This window comes from Sus scrofa, chromosome 6 (genome assembly GCF_000003025.6).
Source record: "Sus scrofa isolate TJ Tabasco breed Duroc chromosome 6, Sscrofa11.1, whole genome shotgun sequence".
Classification (NCBI taxonomy): Eukaryota; Metazoa; Chordata; class Mammalia; order Artiodactyla; family Suidae; genus Sus; species Sus scrofa.
In genome coordinates, this window is record NC_010448.4 from 71,676,101 (window position 1) to 71,702,419 (window position 26,319).

General features: G+C 50.9%; 1 long non-coding RNA gene across 1 annotated transcript; it reads right to left on the reverse strand.

Moving 5' to 3' along the window:
- Positions 5,265 to 19,046, reverse strand: LOC110261098. The gene is made up of 4 exons (XR_002344903.1): positions 18,992 to 19,046; positions 9,264 to 9,339; positions 7,757 to 7,877; positions 5,265 to 5,936 (listed from the first exon to the last, which is right to left on the reverse strand). It is a non-coding gene; the product is annotated as an uncharacterized LOC110261098 (long non-coding RNA).

The following is a 26,319-nucleotide window of genomic DNA, read 5'->3' on the forward strand; positions in this document are numbered from 1 at the left end:
GTGCTGCTGGGGTAGGTGGTGGCACCTACATCCTGATTTAGCAGCTGGATCAGGGCGGTGGCCGAGCTGGTCATGGTGCCGTGGTTTGGAGTTGGAACAGGCAGCTGTAAGAGCGACCTCCCACCACCACCGACTCCGCAAGAGGCTTCCTGACCACGGAAGAGACAGCCTCCTTATTGGTGGCCCAGTTCTGCTAAGTGGCTGTAAAAATCAATCATGAAAGCTCAAACTGAAGTCTGGGACTTAGCCCCCAACCATGCTATGACCACTGAAGACCCTGAGACACGTCCCTTCTCTGCTCTGAAACGAGCCTGAGCGTCCTCGTCTCATCACACATGGCAGATGGAGTTGGAGTTGGGCTCTCCTTTCTCCTCTGTCCTGTCTATTTTTATGGCACAAACTCCAAACCCAGGTTCCCTTGGGACCTTCCCTTCGATTCTCAGGAAGTCCAACAGTGACTCTTCCATCCATTGGCTCCTGCCATAATCAGTCCTGATGCAAGGGGATCTTTCCACCTGACCAGGATAGGATGTGCCTACAAGGACCTGGGGGGAGAGAAAGTCACAAAGACCGTATTTCGGAAGATCTAGATCCCTATATCTGGGTTTTTCTGGTATTCAGTAATTATCGTGTAAGCTTTTTTTCTTTTTCTTTCTTTGTTTTTGGTCTTTTTTAAGGCCGCATCTGCAACATATGGAAGTTCCCAGGCTAGGAGTCGAACTGAAGCTACTGCTGCTGGTCTACATCACATCACAGCAACTCGGGATCCGAGCCACACCTGCGACTTACACCACAGCTTATGGCAACACTGGATCCTTTACCCACTGAGCAAGGCCAGGAATGGAACCCACATCCTCATGGATATTAGCAGGGTTCATTACCGCTGAGCCACAACAGGAACTCCCTATCATGTACTATTGATATCATAACAGAAGCATCAGAGGAGTTCCTGTTGTGGCTCAGAGGTTAACGAACCCAACTAATATCCATGAGGACTCGGGTTTGATCCCTGGCCTTGCTCAGTGAGTCAAGGATCTGGTGTTGCCATGAGCTGTGGTGTAGGTCGCAGACGCAGCTCAGATCTGGTGCTGCTGTGGCTTAGGCGTAGGCTGGCAGCTACAGCTCATATTCAACCCCAACCTGGGAACCTCCATATCCGGAGGGTGTGGCCCTAAAAAGACAAAAAAAGAAGCTTCAGAGGAGTTCCCACTATGGTACAGTGGTGGGACCAGTGATGTCGGTGCAGCTCCAGGGCACAGGTTCAGTCCCCAGTCCAGCAAGTGGGTTAAGGATCTGGAGTTGCTGAAGCGTAAGTTGCAGCTGTGGCTCAGATCTGATCCCTGGCCCGGGAATTCCATATGCTGGGAGGTGACCGAAAAAGAAAACAGTGGCCGGGGGGAGCGTCAGAAACAAAGATATAACGTGAAGTTGAGGAGCTCCTGTCATGGCTCAGTGGTTAACAAATCCGACTAGGAACCATGAAGTTGCAGGTTCGATCCCTGGCCTTGCTCAGTGGGTCAAGGATCCGGCGTTGCTGTGAGCTGTGGTGTAGGTCGCAGACACAGCTCGGATCCTGCGTTGCTGTGGCTCTGGCGTGGGCCGGTGTCTACGCCTCCGATTGGACCCCTGGGCTGGGAACCTCCATATGTCATGGGAGCGGCCCTAGAAAAGGCAAAAAGATGACAAAAAAAAAAAAAAAAAAAAAAAAAAAAAAAAACCATGTGAAGGTGAAATCGGAGGCAGAAAGCTCTGCTGGACCCAAGAACTACAGAAATTGACTCCCTGAAAAGAGGTGTTTGGGTTTTATCCTGGTGCCTGCCCTCGATAAGTGCCATCCAGCACTGCAGTCTCTGGCCACACATGGCAATTGAGCCCTTGAAATATGGTTGATCCAAATGGAAATGTGCTAGAAGTTAAAACACACACCAGACCTCAAAGAGTTGCCACCCAAAAAAAGTAAAAGAGAATGCAAAATATCTCCTTGGTCACTTTTGTATTGATTAAAAGGCTGAAATGATCTCGGGTTAAGTGAAATGTATTATTAAAGCTAATATTAACTGTCTCTTTGTATGTTTTGAATATGGCTGCTGGAAAAATTTGAATTCTGTATGTGCCGGCGTCCTAGTTCTCTTGGACGGCGGTATGGCCCTCGAGCCTCTGAGGGGGCAGGAGGGGCAAAAGCCTGAGTTTGGGGGTCGGGAAGTGAATATGTTAAGATGAGATAAGAGGGATGGGGAGGGGAGGCAGAGTTTTTCGGAAAGTTCACCATCAATTAAAAAGGAAACTCGGACAAATGGCTTGAGGGGAAGAGAGAGTCCAGGGAACGCGTTTTAGGAGGAGGGATCGGCAGGTGCCGGCAGGTGCTGGCTGCACACGAAGGTCCAAGAGAGGGAAGACAAAGAGATGTCTGTCTGAGAGAGGAAGACTGTATCGAGCCGGTCCCAGAGTGGGGACAGGGGACAGGGCAGACACTGAAACTCCTAGGCACAAGGAGCATTTTACGGGCATTATTCCCTTAACCCAAAAGACAGGCTGAAACAGCACAATGCGCAACTATACAGTATGTGCAATATACACACAGACAGAGGACCAAGAGTGAATCACTAAGAATGTTAGCACTTCCTGGGGAGGGGTTGGCATTTTCTCCCCAGCAGATTTTTCTGTGTCTGCCTAGTCTCCGTCATTGTATGGCTGATGATCTGGTAATTAGAAAAGCCAAAAATGTATATGATATTGGGTTAAATGCAATGTATTATTAAAGCTAATATATATACTAATCTATAATATATATGATTAAAGCTAATTATGTATATACATATACATGCATATACATACACACACTTTTTTTTAGGACTCCAAGAAGCCTAAGAAGCTTCTGGGTCAGAGAAGGACACACAGAAGGCTGTAGTTCTGAGCCTCCTGGGATTCACCCCAGATCCCACTCCAGGTTTAGGAATCAGAATCTTGGGGTGGGGACTCCGCAGCCATGTCAAAGCCAGCCTGGCTCGGAGCCTTCCTGGCTCTGTGGCACAACCCATACAGCTACCTGGAGGCACAATGAGACTTTGTAATACCCATGTGGGATTTGGTTCCAAGCCAAGTTGCCATCTACCTCTGAGATGGGTGGCCCCTCTCGGGGTTGCTGGCTCATCAGCCAGTTCTTGGGTCACAGCAAAGAAGCCTGGGGAGGAGGCCAGGGTTGGAGCTGGAGACCAGAGCCTCCCACCTAGGGGACAGAGTCAGCCACCACCCTGGCAGGTGCCCCAGCGTGCCTGTTACACTCAGTTCCTCGGGCCCTCTAACCTTCCATCCCCTGCTTGGCAAGGGCTGATTGGGGTCACGTGGTTCTACTTTGAGTTCAGGATAAAATGAGCTCGCCACTAATTTAGGGAGCACTAACCACGTGCCTGGAGCTGGGGAAAGACTGGACACGCCCCAGCCCACTGCCTCTGCACAACAACCCCACTGATGCTGACACCTATTAGCTTCCCATTTTACAGAGGAGGAAACAGAGGCTCAGCGTGGTTAAGCCATTTGCCCAAGGGCATGAAGGCCCAAGGCTGAGTCAAAACTCCAGGGGCAAAGTCATACCTCAAGTAGCACAGGAAAATCTCTCAATAGTTTGTAACAACCTACCTGGGAAAAACGAATGGATATATTTATAGGCATGACTGATTCACTTTGCTGTACACGTGACATTAATACGGCGTTGGAAATCAACTCTAGCCCATAAAGTTAAATTAAAAAGAAGAACTCAAGCCGAGGTGCAGTCACTGCGGAGCCCATCCTGAGCTTTCCTGCTTACCTGCCTCTGCCCTTGACCTGCATATTTGAGAATCTTGCTGAAGAAGTGTTTGGACTCCAGGGAGGAGCAGACTTTTGCACCACTCTCTCCATTATCCGCCAGAAAGGTGGACAGTGCCTGGGGCTGGCCTCCTGCACAGAGAAGTTCAGCAGAGACGCTTTCAGGGAAGGACTCCTTGTGAGGGGGCTGGGAAGGTATTATGTTCAATACGGCATCGTTTTCAACTTGTGGGAACTTGTCGAAAGATTACAAAATAAAGCCCCAAAGGACAGCATGAATGATTCATTTGAAATACAAAATAAATAGGTACATCCATGGTGAGAAGACAGAATAAATGGCATTTGGATGACATTTGGTTATTAAATTCAATGGTAATGAACTTGTGAGGAAGGCACCTAGGGATGGCTGGGGAGGGCGATTTTTTTCCCCCAAAGCTCCGGACTTCAAGCCCCACCGGTTCTCAGTTCTCAAGTCTGGGAGCTCAGCTGGGGGACATGGGCTCTGGGATTTGAGGTGGGCAACTGGCCCACCTACCCCACCAGAAGCCAAGCCTGGAAAGCAGGGTTCCCCTTGCGCTTCTGGGAGCCAAGCCCATGCCTGTCGGTGCTAAGGGAATCTTCGAGATGTCTAGTCCATTTCTGTCATTTTACATCTAAGGTAGCTAAAACCCAGAAAGGTCAAGACACTTGTCCAAGGATGACCAGCAGAACCAGGACGGCATGTCTCTTCAGCCTGGTAGTAAACTTGTCTCCAGAGATGGACGCCCCCCCTCCTCCCCGCCCCAAGTAAACTACCTCTCCTCCTCTTGAATCTGGACTTAGGGGTATGACTTGCATTTGACCAACAGGACATAATGCAGGCAATGCTGGCTGACCTTGAAGGCTAGGTCTTTAAGAAACCTTGTCACTTCTACCTAGGCTTCTTGGAACACTCTGTATGATAGGCAACTGTCCTCCCTGCCATAAGGAAACACAAGCTGGCCGCGTGGAGAGGCTGCATGAAGAGGGGGAGCCCCCAGCTCCTCTAGCATCTCAAATGAGACACCAGACCTGAACGTGACGAAGCACCTTGGACAACCAGCCCTGTCGAGCCCTTCAGGTGACTCCAACCCAAGCCACTATCTGGCTGTGATCCCATGAGAAATCCCAAGAGAAACCCATCCAGCTGAGTCTAGTCAACCCACAGAAATAGGAACAGTAATAATAAACTGTTGGAGTTCCCACTGTGGCTGAGCAGTAATGAACCTGCTTAGTATCCATGAGGACAAAGGTTCAATCCCTGGCCTTGCTCAGTGGGTTAAGGATCTGACATTGCCATGAGCTGTGGTGTAGGTGGCAGATGAGTCTCGGATCCCGCGTTGCTGTGGCTGTGGTGTAGGCCAGCAGCTGTAGCTCCGACTTGACCCCTAGCCTGGGAACTTCCATATGCCTCAGGCGTAGCCCTAAAAAGCAAAAGAAAGAAAGAAAGAAAGAAATAGTCCACTGCAGTGTCTCAGGTTACTGTGGAGGTGTGAGTTCAATCCCTGGATTAAAGGAGCTGGTATTGTCCCAGTTGTGGGCAAGTCACAAGTGTGGCTGGGTGTGATCCCTGGGCATTTGCTGCTGGTGTGGCCTTAAAAAAAAACAAAATAAAAGACTCAGTCATGGTACCAGCTAGATGGCAATACCTTGCAGGGCAGATGCAAGATTCTCAGAAGGCTGCACATGCTCTGCATCGGAGTCCAATATGTGATCCTGCTTCTCACTTGCCAGATTCAAGGTCCAGGCATCGAGGGGCGGAAGTGAGAACGATACCATCCACTAGTACCCCCTTCGTGACCCTCTAGCCAAATGTTTGTTTCCTCGTCCCATGACCGTCTGCTCTGCTGGGCTAGTGGTCTTACTTACAGAGGGACAAATGCTTCCACCAGGTGTCACACGATGATTCCTTTGATGGGGAAGCTAAGACGGCCACCTGGTCACTATGGGCTCCTCAAGCCTCTGAATCAGCCGGCAAATAAGGGAGTTATGGTGTTGGCTGGGGTGATGGATTCTGATTACCAAGAGGACATGGACCTGCTGCTCCACAGCGGAAGTAGAGAAGGTCTGGAATCCAGGAGATCCCTCAAGACATCTCTCCGGATCGCCAGGCCCTGTAATTAAGGTCAGTGGAAAATTACAACTGGTCCAGGCAGGACCATCTCAACTGGGGTGCTTCCTGAAGGCAAAGGGTATGCAGAATGCATAGGAAAGAAAGGTAGTTATAAATACCAGCTATGGGAGTCCTGCTGTGGCACGGGGTCAATGATCCAGCTTGTCTCTGTGGGGGTGCCAGTTCAATGACCAGCCCAGAGCAGTGGGTTAAGGATCAGGCATTGACCCAGGAGTTATGGCTCAGTGGGTTAAGAACCTGACTTGTATCCATGAGGATGCGGGTTTGACCCTGGTCTCACTCAGTGGGTTAAGGATCTAGCATTGCCACAAGCTGCAGCGTAAGTGCAGACACAGCTAGACCCCTAGCCTCGCAACTTCCACATGCCACAGATGCAGCCCTAAAAAGAACAAAAAAGTTAAAAAAAAAAAAATGCAGAACTTGGTTTTGGAGTTCCCGTTGTGGCGCAGCGAAAACGAATCCAACCAGGAACCATGAGGTTGCAATTCCTCCTCTCTCAGCGGGTTAAGGATCTGGCGTTGCCGTGAACTGTGGTGTAGGTCGAAGACGCGGCTAGGATCTGGCATGGCTGTGGCTCTGGCATAGACCAGCGGCTACAGCTCCAATTAGGCCCCTAGCCTGGGAACCTCCATATGCCTTGGGTACAGCCCTGAAAAGACAAAAGACAAAAAAAAAAAAGGATCCAGCATTGCTGCGGCTGTCGTGTGGGTTTCAGCTCTGACACAGATTTGATCCCTGGCCCAGGAACTTCCAGAGGGGCAGCTGCAAAAGAAAATAATAAAATAAAATAAAATATTTAATTAATACCGACTATGACCATGTGACCAGTTGCAAAACATCAAGAGCTGTAATTGTCGTGACTATTTCCTCCTTAGTTGCTATGAATACATTTGTGTATTTATACATATATTAGGCAAATATCTTGGTTTTCTTTCCTCTCTTATTCCCTTATCATGTAACATAAAATGCGCTGACTCGATGTCAGTATTTACATAATGACATTGTTAATTTCACATCCTGGTATTTAAGGTGCAGGCCGCGGGAGAGGAGGAAACCTCCCAGAGACATCACCTCCACTTCCGGGAACGGGTTCAGTGCCTTTTCGTTTGCCTGAAGCACGGTTCTATCATGTGACATGGAATGATGTCTTTGTTGCTGCCTTTATTGAAGAGCAAGGGCGGTGTCAGGGGACCTATGTGGTTGGAGAGGTTGACTTGCGATGGTTCCTTTTACGTATCAGCGTGGCTGGACTAAGGGTGGACCCCAAAGCTGGGGAAACATTATTTCTCCCTCCCATGTCTGTGAAGGTGTCTCCAGAAGAGAGAAGCATTTGAACTGGTAGCCCAAGTCAGGAAGATCACCCTTCACCAAGGCAAGCAATCACGGCTCCATCTATCAAGGGCCTGAATAGAACAAAAAGGCGGAGAAGTTCCCACTGGGACCCAGCGGATTAAGAACCTGACATAGTGTCTGAGGATGCGAGTTCCATCCCTGACCCCACTCAGTGGATTAGGGATCCGGCGTTGAAGTGAGCTGTGGACTAGCTCGCAGATGCGGCTTAGATCTGGCATTGCTGTGGTTCTGATTTGACCTCTGAACTGGGAACTTACATATTCAGCCCTAAAAAGAAAAAAAAAAAAAAAAGGCAGAAGAAGGCACATTTCCTCTCTTTGCTCAAACCAAGAGATCCTCTTCTCCGTCATGGACATCAGTGCCCCTGGTTCCAGGACCTCCTTCAGACTCAGATCAGGACTCACACTATCAGAGCCCTAATGCTCAGGATTTGGGACTAGGACTTACCCCATCAATATCCTCAGGCCTTCAGACTGCACTGAATCACACCACCAGCTTTCCTGGTTCTCCAGCTAACAGATGGCAGATGGTGGAACTTCTCAGCTTCCATAGCCATGTGAGCCCATTCCTATAATAAATTTTTATATATAATCTCCTCTTGGTTCTGTTTCCCTGGAGAACACTGACTAATCCAGCTACCAAGTCTGGGGGCAGTTTTTTACACAGCAGGTTATAATCAGCATATAACTAACTTGCACAAGGAGAAAGCCTTGTCAGACTCCAGCAGTGGGAACCCAGGGCTGCAGGCTCCCCCTTCTGAGTTCAATGTGGGTGAAATTCGAACACTAACTAGATCTTCCACGAAAACCACCATTTGGTCCTGGAGAAACTGACCCTTTGGTTTATGTAGTCAACAAATCTGAATTAAGTTTCACCGTGTGAGCAGTAAAGATACAGCTGGGAGAAAAAGAGACATTGATTATGTGCTCCAGGAACTTACAGTTCGGCAGGGAAAACAGGCACCAATCAAGTAACCCTAAGGGTCCAGTTACAGAGACAAGTGTCCAGTCTCTATGAGAAGCAGCACGGGCCACCATCCCACATCCTCATCCAGCCCCCAGTACCTCAAAGGAGATGACTTGTGACAAGCCACCTGCTGAGGTGCCCTGTGTGCCTTGCCCATAGCCTCACTGAGATGAGGGGTTAAACAAGAAAAATGTTCATAAATTACTCCTCGCAAGCGATTGATGCCTAATACCCAGTAAAGGGCAGGCTTTGCTTTTATTTTCATCATTACCATGATCATTAATAAAAGAAGCCATACTTCATGAGATTCCTCCATTTTTTCCCCCAAATTAATGGAGCATCTTCTCCTACTTTGTAACCTGTCTGCAGCAGCAGGATGCTCTCCAAGCCCCTGAAATTTAATGAACATCCCCAAATCTTCCACCTCTCCATCTTTTACCCAACGCTGCTCATCCTGGCTTCCTGGCTCTGCCAGTGGCTCCTGTATCCAAGGCTTGGGGATACTTAGAGCTAGGAGAAGGGCTGGGGTGAAGGGAGCTCAGGAAGAGTAGGAAGACTAGGTTTCCAAGCCTAGCAAAACTGATGGACACCCCATATCTACAGCCCATTCAAGGGTCCCTGACACACTTGCCATCATCTTCCTGATCCAGGAAACAAATTTCTCATTTGGAAATCAGGCAAGATCTCACTTTTTTTTTTTTTTTTTTTTTTTTAAGGGCTCTACCCATAGCATATGGCAGTTCCCAGGCTAGGGGTTGAATCAGAGCTGCTGCAGCCAGCCTGCACCACAGCCAGAGCAACTCAGGATCCAAGCTGCATCTGTGACCTACCCCACAGCTCACTGCAACAACAGATCCTTAACCCACTGAGTGAAGCCAGGGATCAAACTCACCTCCTCATGGATGCTAGTCTGGTTTTTGACCCACTGAGCCACAAGACGAGCTCCGTGACTTTCAGATCTTGGTCATAAAAGGTAAGACAGCCTTACCTTACCTTGGTTCTCTTGGGATGCTCACACTTAGAATCCAGCCGCCATGCTGTGAGGAAGCCCAAGCAGGCTGCACCTGGAGAGAACATGAGCCCCTTGACCCATCCCAACGGGTCAGCCAGCACCAACCCATCAAGAGGTGAGGAGCTCATCTTGAACATGCATGCTCCGACCCTGGTCCAGCCTCCCCTACTGATGCCACATGGAGCAGAGATGAATTGTTGCCCCCCGAGCCCAGCCCATATCAAGCAAAATTACTACGTTGTTTTAAGCCACTTGGTTTGGGGTGATTTTGTATGCAGGAACTCTACAGACACAACGCCAGAGAGACCTCCCCACCACACAACCTGACTGCTCACCAAACCACCACAAACACGTTGCAACTTTTTAAAAATAATGAAAGCTCGTTAGCTGAATTGTTACTACATCTCTGGCACCATGCCAAGTATTTTATATGTGGTTCCTTATTTCATCTTCCCAACAACCCCGTGATGTGGGAAGTTTTCTTTTTCAGCTGCACCCGTGGCATAGGGAAGTTCCCAGGTCAGGGATCAAATCCCAGCTGCAGCTGCAACCTACGCCACAGCTGCAGCCACACTGGATCCTTAACCCACTGTGCCACAGCAGGAACTCCTGCTCAGAGCAGTTCTGTAATTTGCCCAAGGGCACACAGCTAGTGAATGGGAAGGGCAGGACTTAAACCCAGGACCGCTGAAATGACTCCAGAGGCTTTCTGCTTGTGGCTGCCTCCACAGTCTCCCAGCACAGGCAGAAACACGCAAGAGATGCTCTGAGATGGTCCTGATTTCATACCATTGCTGTTTTCAATAAAGGCGATTGTGCAAATGTAGCTGTACCTTGGTCTAATTTTCACACTTAAGCTATTTTTCCATAAATCACCATCAAATACTATTGCAGTTCCTGGAGGCAGCCTGCATTTGAATCCTGGCTGTGCCCCTCACAAGCTGTTCGACAGTAACCTCCCTGTGCCTCAGTTTCCCCATCTGTAAAATGGAAGATTAGAGTGGTGCCCACACAAAGGATGGTGGGAAAATGAAATGAATTGGTAATATATGCAAAGCCCTTAAAACTTCCAGGTCAGCAATTGCTCAACAAGTGCTAGATATTGTTTCCGTTTCCTCCCCAGGGGAAATGGCTTCAGCACAGAAAGGACTGGCTGGTCGAGGCCGAGACCAGTGGTAGAATCTGTTTCTCTCTTTCTGACACTGGAAGACTGGGTCCTGGCTCTCCCTGACACACACCCACCCCGACTATGGTCTTGGGCACCTCAGACCCCTCCCAGGTGGGCTGTGGGGGTCCCTTCTGGTGCCCCAGGCCTCTTGGCAGAGAGGTGAGTGAGAAAGTTCTAGAGAACTACAAACTGTGGAAATAGCACAGCCGCAGAAGTGAGGCTCCCTGGTCTCCTGGCCTCCCGGCCTCCTGAGTGGAGGCTAAGCAACTGGAGCCTCAAGTAGATGGAAGGGCAGGTGGAGGCAGGTTCAGGGAAGATTCCAGAATATCTGAAATTCCACCACTATCCTTGCCCCCTGCCCCCACTCCCGTCCCTGCATACAGATCAGGTGTTGCTGGCTCTAGACCTACAGGGTGTGGGTGTGCAGAAGTGGGAGGCCCATCCTGCCCAGGAACCATGTCCCTGCATCTCCAGGGGGTTCCAGAAGACAAACCAGGAGGGAAGCCACTGTGAAAAGGAGCGGCCAGTGTTGCCAAAACTCGGCCTCTGTCCACCGTAGTGGAATAGAAATGCCAAGACAAGAGTTTTGGGTGAAGGAGAAAAGGGGGGCTTTATTGCTTTGCCAGGCAAAGGGGCCATGGCAGGCTCATGCCTTCAAGACTGTGCCCCTCCTTGGGAGAGATTAGGAGGTGGTTTTTTAGTTTGGGGAGTGGAAAAAAAATAAATCAGGCTGAAGATAAGGACGGGGTAGAGGCAAGCTTGCAAGCTTGCATTGTCTTTCAAAGCTGGAGTTTAGTGACCTCAGGCCTGGTTCTGGTGGTCCTTCTTCCCAGAATGAAATGAATGCTTGGTCAAGTAGTTCTCCCTTTTGTTGGGGGTTTTAGTTCTGCAGAAGGATTCAAAGATATTGTTATGTCTATTCCTTGAGAAGCCAGGACCCTGCCCCAAGGCTGCACAATTGTCTCTTGACGGCTCCTCCCAGGTCTCTGCATCCCCTCCCTTCCCTGATTAGCCCTTTGGAAATCAGGGAAGTTGGCAGAGGCTGTTTTATTCCCAAAAGCAAGAAGTGGGAGACCCAGAAATGCTTGTGTCCAGGAACCCCAAAGCATCCTGCCCAGTTATACCAGCACACAGGGGCGTCCAGCTCACACCCTGCCCTGAGGCCCAGGCTTCCTCCCTGTCCACAGCTGGCTCGCTGAGGGAAAAGGGAGACCCCCAGAAGGAGCGGCCACATCCAGGGGTGGCCACAAAGAGGGAGCTCTCAAGGCCCCTGATAAGTGACAGAGCTAGGAGATAGGGCGCAGGCAGAGGGTACGGGGCCTCAGCCAGACTGAAACTGACAGCACCAACAGCCTGAACCTAGCCAGAACCAAGAGTGGGACTCGAACCCAGCCTAAACCCAGATTGGGACTTGAACCCACGGTTTTAAATTAAATTCATTCACCTGTGTTTGGACTTACTCAGGTCCAGGTTCTTTGTGTCTCAGCACAAATAAGGAATTCAGCGAGAGACAAAGTGATAAGCAAGAAATAGATCTATTAAGATAGGACGCTTGTGACATATGCCAGCAGGCAGGCAAGGAGGCTCTGCCTCCAGGATCCAGCGGGCTACAGTTTTATCCTCCAAGGGGTGTGAGGGTTGGAAAAGCCCGCCTCTTCATTTCTGGGAGTAGCAGCTCCTCCTTGGTACCTGGTAAGGTGTGTATTCAAATCAGCAGAAGGGTGGTCCTCAAACTCCTGGTTCTGGTGTGAATCTGAATGCAGGCCCCATCCCCTACCCAATGACCTGAGGCAGTTTTCACACTGCCTCTTGTCAAGCAAGCCCGCCTTGTGCTGATGGCTTTTTTGAGCAATTTATTAACTTACAGTCCTCTCCCAAAGTCCCCTAAGTCTTCCTCTTTATCTATGGTCCCTTATGGGGACTTCTACAACTGCCATCCCTATCAAGACCAGGGTTCAAATCCCTCCTCTGCCTCTCACAGGGTGTGTGACCTTGGGCAAGTCACTCAGCCTCTCCAAGCCTCAGTTTCCACCTCTGTGAAATGGGAAGATAAGAGTCAATCAAGATGACTCAGAATGTAGCAAGTGCTTTATTGTTATTGCTGCTGCTGCTGCTGCTGCTGCTATTGTTGGCCTAGGAGTCTAAAAAGGACGCGGGCTTGTCCCTCGATGTAAATTTCTCTCTCCCAGCCCAGGGATTCCAGTGACTCCAGCGACACACAGAACACTTCCCCCAGGATTTCCACCTCGGGGATGGGAAGGGCGGGGTTGCAGAAGAGGCCAGCTCCAGACAAGAGTCAAAGGCCAGGAGTCCCCTTGTGGCTCAGCAGGTTGAGAACCCAACACAGCGTCTGTGAAGATGTGGGTTCGATCCCTGGCCTTGCTCAGTGGGCTAAGGATCCTCAGTGACCTGCGGCAAAGGTCGAAAATGTGGCTTGGATCCAGTGTTGCTGTGCCTGTGGTGTAGACCAGCAGCTGCAGCTCCCATGTCACCCCAAGCCCAGGAACTTCCACATGCAAGTATGGCCACAAAAAGAAAAAAAAAAAAAAAAGTCAAAGTCCAGAGGCTCCTGGAGAGGTCATTCAGGCAGGAACTAAGGACACAAGTTTGGACATCTTCAAAGAGTTGAAATAACCTTTTCTTCTGGGAAGTTGGGAGGCCCTTGGCCCCCACCCCCCAGTGCCACACGGTGCACTTCCACCACAGTCCCTTCCAGCCACATGGCTCTCCGATAAGAGCCCTCCAGCCAAACCCTGGCTGTGGCTGCAGGGAAAGGCTGGGAGTTGGGGCTGAGGGGAGCAGCCAGACCTCTGCCCCAGCTTCTCCTTTGAGAGGCGGAGCTTTCTGGCCTCCCCTTTCCCCAGAACACCTGGAGGTTGCTGGGGAAGGAGGAAGAGCCAGCGTGCGGAGTTGGGAGCTCTCATCGTAGGTCTGTCTCCACCTGCTGAAGGTGACATGGTTACAGTGGCGGTGCTGCACCTGCCCCCACCTCACCGTGGGAAACTCGTGAGGCTAAAATCACATGATGGGGGGGAGGGCTTTCTGGGTTGGAGGCGTCTGCACTCAGGCAGGGTGCCGTTGAAGTGCCTTCTGTGATTTTAGATAGTCGTTCTGTGAAGGCACGAAGTTGTTAGCAACGTTATCATTAAGGTATTTTGTGTCACTGAACTGAACTCGCATGTCCCCCCCCCCCCCCGCCGCCGCCCGCCCCCAATAGGAAGCGATTCCAAAGCAAACACTTGGGGATTAAGGGTCCTGCCTGAAGGACGATGGGACTTCCCTTTTCTCTTTCCCCTAAAAGAGGCTCTTGGCCTCTCTCCTCAGTGGCTCCTTCTTAAACCTAGAAATGAAGGGAAAGGAAAAAAACATTTCAGCCAGTGAACTTTCAAGGCTCCGTCTCCAGGATTCTCAAGGGAATTTATCACCCATGCGTAGAGGAGAGACGAAGACTGACCAAAAGGCGCACCAAAGCTACAGTGAGGGACCACCTCACAGCAGTCAGAATGGCCACCATCCAAGAGCCTACAAAAAAAACCACTGGAGAGGGTGTGGGGAAAAGGAAACCCTCTTACACTGTTGGTAGGATGTAAATTGGTGCAGCCACTATGGAGAACAGTATGGAGGTTCCTTAAAAAATGGAAAGAATTACCATTCGACCCAGCAATCCCATTCCTAGGCGTATATCCAGACAAAACTCCAATTCAGAAAAGTTACATGCACCCCAGGGTTCACAGCAGCACTGTTTAGAATAGCTGAGACATGCAAGCAACTTAACTGTCCATCGATAGGTGAGTGGATGAAGAGGTGGTAGATATATATATACATGCAATGGCATTCTACTCAGCCATAAAAAAAAAGGAAATGATGCCATCTGCAGCAACGTGGATGGGACTAGAGGCTCTCATCCTGAGTGAAGTCAGTCAGAACAAGAAAGACAAATATCATGTGATACCCCTCATATGTACAATCTAAAAACATAATACAAAAGAACTTGCAAAACTGAAACCGACTCAAAGACATAGAAGACGGACTTACGGTTACCAAAGGAGGAAGGAAGAGGGATAAAAGATTTTTTTTTTTTTTAAGGCCACGTCTGTGGCATATGGGAATTCTGAAAGCCAGTAGAAGGACAATCCCCCTCGTCCGGACTCGGAAGAGGCGACACCCCAAATCACTCACGAGAAGCGGTCTTGATGCAAACAGCAAGAGGATTTTTATTCCAAGCGCGCTGCGGCCCACAGTCGTACGCCACGCAGGGGTAGAGGACTGCGGCGGCGAGTGCGGAATCGGGACAGCTTTTATGGGTTCACAACAAAGCCCGCGCTTCGCAAACCAATCATTTTAAAACATCGAGAGCCCGCGCTCCGTGGACCAATCTTTTTTTCTACAGTTCCGGAGGTCCGCATTTGAGCGGGCTCCTGGGCAGAGTGACAGATTGCAGTTGAGATAGGTCACTAGGGCTTTTAATGTGTAATCAATTTTTCTATGGTGCCAGTCAGTTTTACAGAATCCAGATAAGTGATTAATCAACTCATTTCCTGTTATCTTACTTAGGCCAGGATAGCAGCCCTGGAACAGCGAGAAGTGTGACCTTCTACCTATTTATGGCAGCGAGCAGGGTCTGGAATTCGGGGCATCTAGGGCTTTTTTTTTTTAGGAAGCTGGAGTTAGGGCTCTTTACTACCTTCTTGGGGTCTTGGAGGGTTAGGCTGCATTTTCATCCTTTCAATTCCCAGGCCAGGGGTCGAATCCAATTGCAGCTGCAGCCTACACCACAGCCACAACAACACTGGATCCAAGGGGCATCTGTGACTCCACCACAGCCATGGCAACTCTGGATCCTTAAGCCCACTGAGCAAGGCCAGGGATCAAACGGCATCCTCACAGAAACCCTCTAGGGTCCCTAACCTGCTGAGCCACAACAGGAACTCAAAGAAGTTTTTTAAATTAAAGAAATTTTTAAGATTTAAAAAAGAGAAGACTTCGACCTACTCTCATTCGCCCTCAAATGCGCCTGCTCTGAGGTGGCATTAGCCTCCAGCACAGGGACATCTGTGTTCCCATCTCAGAGACTTTGCAGATGCTGTTCCTTCTGCCTTCATGCTCTTCCCCAAGATACTCACACAGCATACCCCTCATTCACTCAGGCTTCTATTCACTTGTCCTCTCCTTAAAGAGACCTCTGCAATCACCCTCCTAAAGAACATTTCCCAGTGCCCTTTTTCTCCTTATCTTGCTTAATCTTTCTTCCTAGTTCTTCTCACTTTTCCTCATCACACTATAAATTCATTGGTTTGGTTATGACCCGTGTCACCCATTGAAGTCTAAGTTCCCAGAGGGCAAGAATATGTCACCCATGTCTGTATTTCCAACACCCGGAACAGAGCCCGCCACAGAGTAAGAGCTAAGCACATATTTTGCAATGAATAGGCGAAATGGATATTCATGCTTTGATTCACTCCTCAGCAATTGTCGGCCCCAACGCACTGGAGCTGTAGCAAAAATAAGACCCAGCTCTGCCCTCAGGGAGTTCTCACTCCAATAGAAAAAACAGAGACATTAGCTGCAAAGGATGAGCACAAAGCCAGGAGGCTGGACTCACATTTATCAACTAATAACCCTCTCTCCAGCCCTGACATCTCTCTGGTGCTCCAGGCTCATATTTCCAGCTGCGTACTTGCAATTGTCACCAGGATGGGAATTCAAAACAGAAATTTGTTTCCCTCTCCACCTGCTCCTCCCCCTCATTCCCCACCTCATCTGCTCAGAACAATGGTCCAGGCATGGTTTCGCCTTCCTCTCTCTGTCCTACGCCCCTTATCCAACTGGCAAGTCCTGTGGGCCCTGTTATTCAAAATCCATCCCACTTTTGCTTCCTCACCCAGCTCCCCCACCTGCCCCACAGCCAGAGGGATCCGTTTAAAACATACATCGGGAATCTTCCAGGGGCTCAGCGTGTTAAGGATCAGGCATTGTCACGCTATGGCTCGGGTTGTTGCTATGGTGCAGGTTCCATCCCTGGCTCTGAAACGTCTACCTAAAAAAAAAAAATCCCCACATAAATCTACCTAAAAGCCTACAGTGGCTCCCACTGCTCCTAACAAAATTGCATCTCCTTGCCTACTGATTTCTCTGACCTCATCCCACTCGTCCCAGGTGACCCACGCCCTCCACCTGCACTGGTTCCCCTCTTGCTTCCCAAACGCTCCAGCCTCACTGCTTCTGCCTCAGGGCCTTTGCACTTGCTATTTCCCTTGCCCAGAAAACTCTTCCTCCATATCCTTGCAAAATCAGTGGTCTCATCGTTCAGCTCTCAGGCCGAAGGTCCTTTTCTCAGAGAGGCCACCCCTGACCACCAGACCCAGACCCCGCGACTCCTAGTCACTTCGAACTCAGTCCCTGGCTGGCTCCCCTGTGTCACACAGAACACTGCTGATACTCTGTGCATGTCTGCCGTGCGCTGGGGAGGGGAAGCTCAAGGCAGGGAAACCCGGTGGCGGGGAGCCTGTAGAAGGAAGATAGTGTTGTTTACTTTGGCTGAGTTCGAGGGGCCCAGGGTTGTCCAGGAGGGGATATCCGTGGGGCAGGAGGACCCGGAAATCCGTGGGCTTGGGGCTCCGGGAAGTGTCCAGAGTTAGAGATGAGATTCAGGATAAGCTCCCTGAGAAGGGGGTGAAGAGTTAGGAGGGGTGATAGAGGGACACAAGAGGTAATTGGGAGCCATAGCAGGTTCTGGGCAAGAGGTAGGTGTGGGACTTGAAGGCTTCTCCAAGAAAATAAAACTCAAAAAGCCTCCAGACAAGATAAGAATTGCCAGACCCTTAGCAGCCCACCTGTCTCACTGTGATTGTTACAATGCTCCTAAGGACACCCCCCCCCAGCAACTTGACCTACTCCTTCCAGCCCCCCACTAGGAAAGGTATGTGGCTCCCTCCTCACCCTGGCCCTATAGGGGCAACATATGCCCCCAACCAACCAGCAAGTGAATCGGAGACCCCATCCTTCCCCAACCAACCAGCAAGTGTATCCGAAGACCCCACTCTTCCCCAACCCATCAGCAGGCCAGCAGGTGTATGGCAAGACCACTCCTTGTACTCCTTGGTCTCTGGGCTATAAGAACAGACAGGACCATGCACCCAGGATCATCAGCAAGTCAGCCCACTGTGTTAACAGTGTCTCTTGCCTCAATAAACATGTCTTTTCTACACCTTGGTTTAAATCCAGAAAATTCTTTTTCCACCTCGTGCAGAGACCACCACAGTAGGAAGACTTGGAGAGAAAGGATCCATCAGCTAAGCCAGGTGGGAAACGTGCCTTGATGGTCCTTACAGAGGAGTGGGAGGAAGCCACGTGACACGACTCCCCTCAGGGGTCACCCAGAAAGCCATCCTCGTCTCCTCCAAATGTCATCAGGACCACAGCTGGGGCCCAACCCACGCTAGCCTCTTCATTCTGCTCCACAGGGACGGCCCCACTGGCACTGGGACACGGATTCTGCTGCCCCTTGGCTCTTGCAGGGACCCTGCCCATTGATAACGCTGAGTGGAATCAATAGGGCAGGGCGCCTCGGGCAGAGGAATGTCTCAGCCGTGTTGCTGCCCTGGTCTGCAGAATAAATTGCTCATTAACCCGGCCGGCCTCTCCTGGAGCCTCCCCACTTGGCCTCAACCCACAGGGTTCTGGCCCCTGACCTCTCTCTATCCCTGGCTCCCTGCTGGTGAGAGCTAAACTGGGAGTACGCAGCGGGGGTGGGGGGGTGTTGAGGGCCAGGCACCTGGGCCTCAGGAGGCTGACACGCATGCACAAAGCAGAGCCAAGGGGAGGGCTATCGGCGCACCCCCGGGTGGTCAGGCCCAGTTCCTGGAGCCAGGAGGTCTGGGGAGGGAGGGCAGCTGCAACATGGGTCCCAGCAAGAGGGTCACTTCCCAGGGAACTGTTGGCCAAAACGTCAGCAAGGGCACTGTCCCCTAATGATGAGGGGCTCGGACTCCTGATCCTCCTTCAAACCCCTGCTCTGCGACTTGCCAGCTGTGCAGCCTTTAGCCAGTGTCCTGAGCCTCAGCTTCTCCATCTATAAAGTGGGCATAATCAACAGAAAAACTGACAACACTCAGGGCTTTTTTTTAATTTTCTATGGCATTTTTTTAAGACTCAATTACATTTATAGTTGCTGACCACACTTATGGCTTAAACCTAGCCAGAGCCCAGCTTGGGACCTGAACCCAGCTTTTATTTTTACTTTCCTTATTTACTTATTTTTATTTCATCTTTTTAGGGCCACACCAGTGGCATATGGAGGCTCGCAGGCTAGGGGTTGAATCAGAGCTGTAGCTGCTGGCCTACGCCAGAGCCACAGCAACACCAGATCCGAGCCCCGTCTGCGACCTACACCACAGCTCACGGCATTGCCAGATCCTTCACCCACTGAACGAAGCCAGAGATTGAACCTGCATCCTCATGGATGCTAGTCAGGTTTGCTTCCCCTGAGCCATAATGAGAACTCCATACCCACAGTTTTTAAATTAGAATCACTCACCTGGTGTCTGGACTCACTGAGGTTCAGGTTCTTTGTGCCTCAGTGCAGAAGGAATTCAGCAAAAGACAAATTGACAGGTGGGAAACAGATTTATTAAGCTAGGACGCTTGTGAGAGATGCCAGTGGGCAGGCAAGGAGGCTCTGCCCCCAGGAGCAGGTGGGCTGCAGTTTTATCAGCCAAAGGGAGTGGGGGTGGGAAAAGACTGCCTCTTCCTCTTTCTTAGAGTAGTAGCGCCTCCTTGGCATCTGGCAAGAGAGTGTTTGACCCCATAAGGTCAAACTAGGACGGTCCTGGTGCTTATTCAAATCAGCAGAAGGGCGGTCCTTAAACTCCAGCCCCAGGTCTGAACCTGAATGCAGCCTCACCCCATCCCCTACCCAATAACCTGAGGCTTATCTTGTGCCTCCATGAGGCAGGCAGGCCTCGTCCTGCTGGGTCTCCTGAGCCGTTCTTAGCTTGTAGTGGTCTCCCAAAGTGCCTTAGGTTTCCCTCTGTTGACTTAAAAGAATGCACAACATGAAAGTTGAGAGTGAAGTTTTATTCGGGGTGAAATTAGGACTTAAGCCCAGGAGACAGCATCTCAGGGAGCCCTGAGCACCCCGAGGAAGCGAGGGGGGAGCTAGGATATGTGAGTTTTGCAACAAAGGGAAGATAGCAGGAACGTAAGATTTGCAGATAACCAGATTTACAGAGGAAGCTGGGCTTACTGGGATCACTCCTTTGATACGCTCCTCAGCCGGTGGGGGGGGGGCAGACTTCTTTGTTTCTGTCCTGAGTCCCCTCAGGGCTCACTGGCCCACCCTTGGGAGGGGTGGTTGTCACAGAGGACTGTGCCATCTTTCCTTGGGAAGGGTGGTGTCACAGAGGACTGTGCCATCTTTCCTTTGGTCCACGAACCACAGCCCAGGAGGCAGTATTTTAGAGAGCTCGGAAATACTACCCCCAAAAGGGAAGGGGGGAATATCAAGATACCAGTTATAGGAGTTCCCTTCATGACTCAGCGGTTAACAAACCTGACTAGGAACCATGAGGTTTCAGGTTCGATCCCTGGCCTCCCTCAGTGGGTTAAGGATCTGACGTTGCCATGAACTGTGGTGTAGGTCGCTGATGCGACTTGGATCCCATGTTGCTGTGGCTGTGGTATATAGGTCGGCAGCTGTAGCTCTGATTGGACCCCTAGCCTGGGAACTTCCATATGCCTATGCCGGGGGTGAGCCCTAAAATGCCATGGGTGTGGCCCTAAAAAAAAAAAATATATATATATATATATACACACACACACACACACATATATATGTCATAAAGGTGAAAGGGGAGGTGCCTGCAGCCATGCACACATTTTGCAGAAATTTGCTGCTGGTCTCATGAAGGTGACTGCTGGTCACAGACATCAGTTATCATTGAAGGATTTTAGTGTTTTTCTAGAAATGAGGAGATGCGAGAACCGAGCTCATAAAATCCTCTTCTAAAAATATCTATCTGAAGACCTGTTCTTGCAAGTTTTCCAGAGCACGGAGCACCTCCCTTCTGGTCTCTACCCTGAGCTCTGCTGCGGGTCGGCAGCTGCAGTGGCTCATGCTTTACTCCATGCAAACACCTGCTGATGGCAGGTGCCAAACTTCAGTTCCCACCTCGCTATCTTATGGTCCCTTACTGGGACTTCTACAGCTACCTGTGGAACTGTCCTATTCCATCCCTACCCACAGTACCTACTCCTAGAGGGCTGTGGTGAGGATTAAATAAGAGGATACAGGTAACGTGCTTGGTACAAGGCCTGGCACATAATAAGTGCTCGCAAAGGGAATCGATCCATCATCCTTTTTGGAATGAGGTCGAGATGGAGAAAAGAAGGCCACATGGCTCCCCAGTGCATAATCCCCAGTTTCATTTCCTCCCAGATTGTTTGCCTTGGGGAAGCCTGTGTTCAGTGTTATTCAGAATGTTTTCTAGAACTGGCTGGCCAGAGGCTGGAGACACTGCTGCTCGCTGCACGCAGGCCCACCCCAGAAAAACCATGCCCAAGTGCCCTACCCCCAGCCCCAGAAGGCTCACACCTCCCCCCCCCGCCCCCGCCACAACCCCTCCACCAGGGATCCAGGACCTCACTCAAGCAAAGACCCCGATCAGGAGGCTCCTGGCAGCTTTCAAGGATGCTGGACCCTTCAGGATCTCTGCTCCAAGAGGGAGGAGAACGAGGGTGGGAGGGATGACAGGAAGGAGCCAGAGCTGGTTCAGTTAGCAGCAGCAGCAGCAGCAGCACGCTCCATCTCTAGCCTGGGTCCCCCGGCGTCTCCCTAGACCCCTGGAATTTATAGGTCCTGGCAGCACGCTGGTCCCGCCCTCTCCAGGCTCTGAAAGAACTGGATTCCTGCTCCTTCCTCTCTCCAGAGGAAGTGGTCTTTATGCGACAGCTTGTAGATTTAATGACATCGTTCCTGGGTTGGCAGGAGGGGTGCCTCCTCTAGAGCAGGTGGCTGCCCAGCTGCAGCTGCCACTCCACAGGGTGGGCAGAGCCCATTTCTGTTCCATTTTATAGATTCAAAACCTGAGAATCAGAGAGGTTGAGTGCTTTGCCCAAGGTCACACATCTGTTCTACCAGGACACAGGGTAGGAAGCCCAGGTTTCTGACTCCAAGTCCGGCGCACTCTCAGGGGTGGGGGAAGGGATGGAGAAAGAGCCTCTTGGCGGGGAATGATAGGAGGTCACAGGTTCCTGGCGACCTAAGGCCCTGGGTACTTTGATCCCCAGAGGAGCTGAGTCCCTGCAGGAAGTCTCTGCAGTGGAGGAAGTGGAGACACATGTGGGGGGCGGGGAGGGGGATCAGAGGAGAGATGGCCTTGTTTCCCTCCAATCTCTCCATGTGACCTTGGGTGGATCCCTTTCCTTCTCTGAGCCTCATTCTTTCCAGCTGTAAAGTGGGGAGATTTCACCAACAGACCTCCTCTTGCTCTCACACGTCAAAGGAATGATCTGATACCGCTCGGGAGTCAAAAGAAGGAAGGATAGCCACGTCTCACTCAAGGTCACACAGTTATTTGTGACAGACCCAGACTAAGATCTGGTGCTGGACCAGATATGGGCCACCAGTCTAGTCCCAGGCATCCTTCCACGGGCCAGTTGTAAGACACCGGGTCAGACCCAACCCTCCAGGCTTCTCCCAAGACTCCCTTCTGTTGCCAAAACTCAGCCTCTGTCCACTATAGCTGAATAGAAATGTGGAGACAAGAGTTGGGGGTGAAGGAGGAAAAGAGAGCTTTATTGCTTTGCCAGACAAAGGAGCCACAGCAGGCTTATGCCTTCAAGACTGTGCCCCCTTGGGAGAGATTAGGAGGTGGTTTTATAGTTTGGGGAGTGGAAAATAGGTCCCCAGATAAGGATTGGGGTAGAAGCAAGCCTGCCTTGTCTTCAAAGCTGGTGTTTGGTGGCCACAGCACTTGTTCTGGTGCTCCTCCTTCCTGGAGTTAAGAAGCCTTCATCAAGAAGTTCTTCCATTTACTGGGGGGTTTAGTCCTGCAGAAAGGCTCAAAGATGTTGTTTTTTTGGTTTTTGTTTTAGGGTTTTTTTGGTTTTGTTTTTATTTGTTTTTGTTCTTTTTGTTTGTTTTGTTTTGTTTTGTTGTTTTTTGGGCCACACTTGTGGCATATGGGTTCTTGTTCCCAGGCCTAGGGGTCAATCCTGCCACTGCTGGTCTACACCACAGCCCCAGCAATGCCAGGTCTAAGCCATGTCTGGGACCTACACCACCGTTTACAGCAATGCTGGATCCTTAACCCAGTGGGGGAGGTCAGGGCTCGAACCCACATCCTTATGGATACTAGAGAGGTTTATTATTACTGAGCCACAATGGGAACTCTTCAAAGATGTTGTTATGTATATTCCTTGAGGAGCATCCAGGACCCCGACTCAAGGCTGCACCATTGCCTCCTGACTGCCCCTCCCTGATCTCTACATCCCCTCCCTTCCCTGATGAGCCACTGCTCTTTGGAACTCTGGGAAGCTCTTGTAGGCTGAAGTTTATTCCCTAAAAGCAAGAAATGGAGACACAGAAAGGTTTATGTGCCCAGAGCCCACAGGGCAATGGCTCTATTACACTTCTCCCCATCGAGCCTGTGGCTTGAATCCCAGCATTGCCCCAGCTGTGGGCTTACAGCTCTGTTTCCAGACCCCCAGAAAAGAGGGAGATTTTCTTAACAGGGAGGTAGCAATCAGCCCTGCTGAGGGCATTGGCAGTAGAAACAGAGGGATAGGAGGGCCTCCCAACGGGGTCCTTCCTTCCGATCCCCTCTAGAAGCCCTTCCTCCTCATGGGGAGGAGTTCCTGGCAGTGAAGGTGCCAGAAAGGCACGGCTGGCTGAGATTTCACATAGGCCAAGGTCAAACCCCAGACCTGGGACAAGCCCCCCAAAGAGGACTCCTCACACCCTCCTGATAGGTTCCCAGGAGGATGGAGTCGGACCCCACCCCCCCAATGTGCCTGTTCACCTTGGAGACCTCCTGTGGACATGGGTTCGGCCCAGTGCAAGACCTACACCCTCTTCTGGCATTGGAGGCTCAACTTGGGCAGCAAGAAACCACAGCCTTTGGAAAACGACTGCCTGTACCGATTAACCACCTACAAAGATGAACTGCCCTTGGTCCTGGGACTCAACCCCCCACCCATCCCTTGACCTTCCCCTCCTCCTTCTTCATTGTTCCTGCTACAGCCTCTTGCCATGAACTCCAGCCACAGATCCCACCGTAGATCTGATAGGGCTGGAGGAGGATAGTTACACAGGTAGTGGCAAAAGTCCCAGAAAGGGACCACAGATAGAGAGGAAGCCTGGGGGACTGTGGGAGACCAGTGCAAGCTCAGAACTGCTCAGGAGAGCCAGCAGAACGAGGCAGGCTGGCTTGACTCGTGGAGGTGCGAGATAAGCCTCAGGTCTTTGGGTCAGGGATGGGGTGAGGCTGCATTCAGGTTCAGACCTGGGGCCAGAGTTTAAGGACCGCCCTTCTGCTGATTTCAATAAGCACCAGGACAGTCCTAGTCTAACCTTATAGGGTCACATACTCTCTTACCGGATGCCAAGGAGGAGCCACTACTTGAAGAAAGAGAAAGAGGTGGTCTTCCCCGCCCCCGACTCCCCTTGGCTGATAAAACTGCAGCCCACCTGCTCCTGGGGGCTGAGCCTCCTTGCCTGCCCGCTGGCATCTCTCTCAAGCGTCCTAGATTAATAAATCTATTTCTTGCCTATCACTTTGTCCCTCGCTGAATTCATTCTGGGCGGAGGCATAAAGAATCTGAACCTCAGTGAGTCCAGACAACCGGGTGAGTGATTCTAGTTTAAAAGCTGGGCTCAAGTCCCAAGCTGGGTTTAGGCCGGGTTCGAGTCCCAGCAGGTGGGTTCAAGTCCCATTCTGAGTTCGGGAGAGGTTCAGGCCGTGAGTGCCGTCAGCTTTTGCGGCTGGTGCCATTCTGAGCTCAGCCCGTCCCTCTCTGATGCTTTCAAACATCTCTCTGGCTTTACCAAGGTGGCCTTGCATGTTCCTCTCTCGGCAAACTTAACACCGGCTTTCTAACATCAGAGCCAAGGGCCTAACAGCTCATATGAAATCTTATCACAGTTTTATACGAAGAAGAGGGGGCATGTGTCTGTGTATCACGGAACCACGTTGCGGTACACCTGACACTGACATTGTAAATCAAGCAGACTCCAATATAAAGTAAAAATGAAATGGAAATTAAATAAATAAATATAAGCATTTTGTCACACTTTTTTAAAGGCTTTTCATCATTCTGCTCTGGGAATGGTTTGGCTCCCAGGCCAGGATTAAATTGGCGCTGGGCTCTGCCTTCCCATCCACACTTTCTTCAGCCGGGATCTCTTCCTGAGTGAGAAAACGGAGCTGACAAATGGCTTTGGCGTGGAATGACACTTTTATGAATACTGAATGCGATAATTAATGCCGTTGACCTAATGTAACATTTTGTAGGCATTTAACATTTATTAATTTCGATTGCGCAGTTTTCTTTTCCCGTTTTATAGCCAATAAATATTTGAAGGGCTCAGATATTTCTGTAGGATCCTTCAAACCTCGCAGGCCCAAAGAGCTCAGGTGGCTTTGAGAAAGGGACTGAACCTCTCTGGGGGGTCAGTTCCCCCGTCCTGCTCTCCAGGGACCATGCCCTCCCACGCTGAATGCCGCAGTGCTGACCCGCCCCCAGGATCGGCAGCTTAGAACCATGCTTAAAGCCAGGCCCCACCAGGGCTGCGGGGCCCCGCGATGCAGAGAAGTTCAGAATCACACAGAGACAGAGACAAAGCCCTCCCTCTCACCCATGAAGAGCAAAGCCATAAAAAATGTTGTTTTGCTAGGCAGTTGAATTTCATTTGTGTGGTTTGGAGTGTATTTTCTAGTTAATGAACTTGCCACATTTATGACCTCCCTTTTTCAAGTGAATGGAGAGAAAGGGGGAAAGGCTGCAATATTTCCCCCTGTACACCCGGCCAGCTGACGGCTGCAGGTCTGGGCAGAGCAGGGCTGCACAGCATGGACCTAACGGCCTGGTCAAAGGCTTCTCCTGAGCGAAGAGCTGGTGCCTGCAGTATAAGGGATCTGGGCTAGACCTCAGGGAGGGGTCCCTGGTACAGGGAAGCCCCTCCCACTGCCCAACCCCCGCCTGCAGGGAGCTTTCCTGGTAAAGCTGCCTGGGTCCTGCCTCCTCTGCCTGGCAGGCTGGGACAATGCCAGTTGACCAATGTTCTCTACTCAAGTTAAGCAGTTTGGAGAAAAGGCCCAAAAGAGACTGGGACATGCCCAGGGGAGGAGGAGTAGAAGGGACGCCCTGGGGAGTTCCCGTGCGGCTCAGCAGGTTAAGAACCCAAGTAGTATCCGTGAGGATGCAGTTTGATCCCGGGCCTTGCTCAGTGGGTTAAGGATCCGGCGTTGCTGTGGCTGTGGTGTAGGCTGGCAGCTGGACCTCCAATTGGACCCCTAGCCTGGAAACTTCCTTATGCTGCAGGTACAGCCCGAAAAAGAAAAAAAAAAGGCTCCCTTGGCAGACATGTCCCTCATGAGGGGCACTGTGATCGGGTCCTGAGTGACCCATGCCAGATGGGACAGTGGCCTCAGCTACACACACACACACACACACACACACACTCCCTCTCCTTCTCCCAGCACCATTCCAAGGAAGAACCTGAGGCCCCTGCCTCTGAGGAAGACCTTAGCTACCCTCTTCCGTCGCCCCAGCAGGGGACATCCGCACCCACACTGGTTGTGAACTGCAAGGGCAACAACGGGAGGTGACTTTGCAAGGCTGCCGAAGGGGGTGGCTTCGCACACA